This window comes from Podarcis melisellensis (assembly GCF_964234715.1).
Source record: "Podarcis melisellensis genome assembly, chromosome: 4".
Lineage (NCBI taxonomy): Eukaryota > Metazoa > Chordata > Lepidosauria > Squamata > Lacertidae > Podarcis > Podarcis melisellensis.
The window spans coordinates 16,796,283-16,801,588 of NC_138531.1; the positions used below are offsets into that span (position 1 = coordinate 16,796,283).

General features: G+C 41.0%; 1 long non-coding RNA gene across 3 annotated transcripts; it reads right to left on the minus strand.

Annotated features, from left to right (window-relative positions):
* Positions 1-972: 972 nt before the first annotated feature.
* On the minus strand, positions 973-3,221 carry LOC309368163. Of its 3 annotated transcripts, XR_014167583.1 has the most exons (3): positions 3,147-3,221; positions 1,313-1,467; positions 973-1,155 (listed from the first exon to the last, which is right to left on the minus strand). It is a non-coding gene; the product is annotated as an uncharacterized lncRNA (long non-coding RNA). The 3 variants fall into 3 exon arrangements; XR_014167584.1 differs by having other exon boundaries at positions 973-1,467; XR_014167585.1 differs by having other exon boundaries at positions 973-1,467; positions 3,143-3,214.
* Between the last annotated feature and the right edge of the window lie 2,085 nt (positions 3,222-5,306).

Below are 5,306 nucleotides of genomic sequence, written 5' to 3' on the forward strand. Positions count from 1 at the left end.
CTCCCGCTGCCGCCGTACCACCACCACATGATTTCTGTTCTCATCCTGGGGCAAAGTTCACAACCCAAGGTACTACTTCCTGGTTAGCGGAGTCTGTAATCTGAAGTGTTTGTAACCCGAGATGCTTGTAACCCGAGGTTCCACTGTACCGGTGGTATTTGACTCCTACTAAGTTGGCAAAAATGTATAGGACAAGTACAAATACATGCTGGAAATGTAAAGAAAAAGAAGGTACCTTCTATCATAAGTGGTGGACCAGTAAGGAGGCAACAGCTTTCTGGGAGATGATATACAATGAAATGAAAACAAATGTTCAAAATAACTTTGGTTTAAAAAACCAGAAGCGTTTTTATTAGGAATTACAAGTACTGACATTCCAAAGAACCAGAAAATACTTTTTAGGTATGGAACAACAGCCAATCGAATGCTGTTAGCCCAGAGATGGAAAGAAGACAAAGTCCTAACCAGAGATGAATGGTAAACGAAGCTGATGGACTATGCTGAAATGGCAAAGTTGACTGGAAAAAACTTTACAATTGAATGCGAAAATTTTATAACTTATCCAAGAGACCTCTGTAAGCAGATGGAAACATTGGCAGGTTTTTGATTTCACTTGTAGTGTAACAATTACCATGGAAAATATGGATTGATATAATAGTTAGAGTGCAGAAGAATATGCAGTTTTTAATGTTTAAAATGGGACTCCAGGGAAGGGGTGGGGCGAAGTCCTGAGATTTGGAGGAAACTCTGTATATGGTTATGTACTTGATTTTTTAAAAATAATTTTGTATTGTAAAATCAAATAAAAAATGTTTTTTTAAAAAAACACAAAACAGCTGGCTTTGTGTGCTTGGAATGAACAATGGCAAGAGTAACATCCATCAGCTCCAGCTCTTGCCTCTAGTCCTATCTATACAGTAATTGACATATTGCCTCTGAAAATTTCCCAAACATGAAATGTGGCTCTCAGGCTGCATATTCACAGGCTGAAATTATTTATTAGTTTATCGTATTTACTGAGGTGAAGTCTCATGTGTTTTGCCTTGCCTCTCGGTTTCAATGCAGGATGAGTCAGGAAACAATCAACAATCAACCTTTTTCTTTAATCACAATATCCAAAATGGTCACCACTTTGCATCCTGTCATGTTGATGCTCTGGCGGTCAATAGAGAAGAAGACAAACATTAGCACTCCTGCATTTCACCAATATTATCTTCCTTTTTCTTTTCTTTTTTGCCCATGACCTCTGGGGAAAAGTTTTCCCCACCAGAAAACAAATGCAACGAAGACCATTATTTTCTTAGCACTTAACTTTTTCTTCAGTTCAGAGTTGAGGTCTCTTTTCAGGGGAAATTGTATTTCTGTTTGCTTTCCCTCTTCTCACTTCAGGAGCCATCGCTTAGTTGAAAAATGTGATGCCAGATCTCACTCTAGATTTGGATTCTTTTCATTCACAGTTGGAGGTGGCTGAACGAAAGCATCGTTATGAGAGAATTCAATCACGGCTCAACGCAATTTCACAGATCCTTATTGTTCCATTTAGGAAGAAATGGCTCAGAGTTAATGTAAACGGTTGTGGGAATTTGAGCAACAACCAAAAAAGCCCCTACCCATTATCCATATTGTTGATATTCGACACACATAGGTTACCACAATAAATCTTGCGCTAATCAGGGCATCTTTATGCAACAGAGAGCCAAAGATAAAGTATGGGAAATTATAAGAGGAGACTCGACATGATCAGACTTGTAGAAAGATAACTACCTGGGAAAAGCTGAATTTACTTTTCTGTGTTCACAATGAGGCAAAACAAAGCATGGAGGGAATTTCAGGGAGAGATTAGATTTGATTAAAAAGTTTAAACACAGCCAATGTCATGCATCTCTCAGGATAAGCACAAAATGGATTCGCTCAGTGCCCCCAAAAGTGATATGTTGCCGACACAATTGAAAGTCAAGTGGCAGAGACCAAACAGACCATGGCTTTAGCCAATATGAATGCTTTGGCCCATTTCACGTCAAATACAAATCAGCATTTGCGTCAGATATTGATTTAAATTAGAGTTACTCAGGGGTCTCCTGTCTATAATTTTGTATGCCAAACTGTTTGAGCGGGAAATAAACAAACACTAGGGGGGCCGCCGAAAACCAGATGTTGAGTGTTTGTCAGCTCTGGTACAATTTACCTTCGGCCTTTTATTTTATATTTTTAGTAAGCACCTCTCAGAGGGGTGGCAAGTACGGTAGGACCTTAACTCAAGGACCTTGATTCCTATTATAGCTGAGACCCAAATCTTCTGGTGCATCTGTAAGCCAGTGTTTTAAATGGAATTAGAACCAGAGGAAACATTACAGGTGCTAGAAGATTGAGCCTGATGAAATTATTCTCTTTGCTATGACTGAGGGCTCCTTGAGACTGGTGCTTTACTATTCCTTCTTTCAGAAAAAGTTGAGACTTTCACAATAAAATATTAAATATATATATCCTATTTTGAGGGCTGGTGTGAAGGAATTTTTTTTTTTTTGGGGGGGGAGAAAACTGTAAATAAACTTTATGTAACTCTGCTCCAGTCCTTCAAAGAACTGAGCAAAAAGGAAGGAAAGAACTAGATATTATATAGTTCAGTTTGGTTGCATATACAACTGTAGCAATGATGTGTTGAATTTTGCAAATGCCAGGTTAGGATTTACTGTTTAGTTTAAGGAACACAGACTTTTCTGAAAAATCATTCTCCCCCCCTTTCTTTAATTCTTCATTTAATTTTGTCACCAATCTTTGTTCCCTTCCATGTTCATAATTTTGTCTGCTCTTAGGAGGTGTTCTGGTCACAGTGCAATTACTTCCAACTCTCTGATTTCACACTATAGATTTCCACTTATGGTTGAAGGCTTTTCCATTCTTACAAGATTACACTGACAGCAAAGGCTATTTTGTCTTCCATCAAAAGTTAACAATAGCGCAAGGACTACGTATGTGCATTTGATGAGCACAGATTTTGTCCTTTGGTTTCTCCAGATCAAACTTAAGGCTGTCAAAATGTTTGGGGAATTCAAGTTTTCAGATCCCCAGTCTAGAGGAAGTGAAGCGCTCCTTATACTCATGAGTAAAACTAATTCACACAGTGTGAAATAAGTGTGCCAACCTGCCCCACATATCAGTCTCAAACTTCTGAAGTGCACACATGCATTTGTGGAGAGTCATTGTACAGCTTAGAACCCTGGAAGATTAGGGTTCTAGATGCTCCATGCAAGTGAAGGTTGGTGGAACTGGAACTTATATTTAACTGAAACTGACTAGGGATGCAATCCACACACACCCTCAAGCTGTGGGAAGTTTGAATTGAGTGAAGTCATTACACTTCTGGCAGTGTAGCTGTACTCTTGCCAAATGTGCAGGTGGACAGCAGCCCCCCTAGTGTTAAGCTCCCAAATCAGCTGTTCCAAGGATAAGGAAGGGGCAGGAGTGGGTCCAGATTTTCTCTCATAGCTGGCACCAGTTGCCATGGGACCAATCTGCCCGCCTTCCCATTTTTTTCCTCTGCCACTGTGAGTGGCAGAGCACTGGGAGCACCAGCATCCACCACACCAAAAAGCCAGTGGGCAATTAGAATTGCTCTGTAAGTGACTAGATTTCCCCACTGATTCTCAACAGGATCTAAAGTCAACTAAATGTGCAATACTATGCATATATACTGAGAAGCAAGCCGCACTGGGTTCAATGGGTCTTACTCCCAGACAAATACATCCAGTGTTTTTTTTCCCTAAAAGAAAAAAAAAATGTTTAGGGGCACTGACATTTTCACTTAAGAAAATCACCATTTTATAGTTAAAATCAGGAAAAGTAAATACAGTAAATGGACAAAAGTACAAAGAACATGCATTACACCAGGAAAGGAAAGGAAGCCACGATTTGAGGTGGTAACAACAAAACGAACCAATCACTGTGCTAGATTACAACTCCTACTTCACACATTAAAAACTTGCTTCCGTGTGATATTATTATTATTATTATTATTATTATTATTATTATTATTATTATTATTATTATATTTTTATTTATACCCCGCCTATCTGGATGAGTTTCCTCAGCCACTCTGGGCAGCTTCCAACAAAATATTAAAAATAGATTAAAACATCAGTCATTAAAAACTTCCCTAAACAGGGCTGCCTTCAGATGTCTTCTAAAAGTCAGATAGTTGTTCATTTCCTTGACATCTGATGGGAGGGTGTTACACAAGGCAAGCGCCACTTCCCTCTGCCTGGTTCCCTGTAACTTTGCTACTCACAGTGAGGGAACAGCCAGAAAGCCCTTAGCTGGATCCCAGTGTTTGGGCTGGGTTGATGGGGGTGGAGACGCTCCTTCAGGTATGCTGGGCTGAGGCTATTTAGTGCTTTAAAGGTCAGCACCAACACTTTGAATTGTGCTTGGAAACGTACTGGGAACCAATGTAGGTCTTTCAGGATCGGTGTTATGTGATCTCGGTGGCCGCTCCCAGTCACCAGTTTAGCTACCACATTCTGGATTAGTTGTAGTTTCCGGGTCATCTTCAAAGGTAGCCCCACATAGAGCGCAATGCAGTAGTCCAAGCGGGAGATAACTAGAGCATGCACCACTCTGGCAAGACAGTCCGTGGCAGGTAGGATCTCAACCTGCATACCAGATGGAGCTGATAAACAGCTGCCCTGGACACAGAATTGACCTGCACCTCCATAGACAGCTGTGAGTCCAAAATGGCTCCCATGTTGTGCACGTGGTCCTTCAGGGGCACAGTTACCACATTCAGGACCAGGGCCTCCTCCACACCCACACACCCCCTGTCACCTAAAAACAGTACCTCTGTCTTGTCAGGATTCAAACTCAATCTGTTAGCTGCCATCTATCCTCCAACTGTCTTAAACTCAGGAAATACCGTGACATGAAATGAGGCCACCATTGGGGGTAGCAACAAAACTAATGATTCACTCTCTCTATATAGAGAGAGTTTCTTCTCCCATTAGATCAGCCTTTCTCAACCTGTGGGTCCCCAGATGTTGCTGAACTACAACTCCCATCACCCCTAGCTAGCAAGGCCAGAGCTCAGGGATGATGGGAGTTGTAGTCCAACAACATCTGGGGACCCACAGGTTGAGAACCGCTGCATTGATTCACAAAATATTTAGGGGTATGTGTACCCCTGCATACCCCCAGAAAAAAAGCACTGAATGTGTCTACTTTTGCATCATATTCTGCATAGAACCCATTGGGTTTAAGGACACTCACTTCTGTGTTGGGTTACAGACAACATATTCTATTGGTGGGGGGGTCAA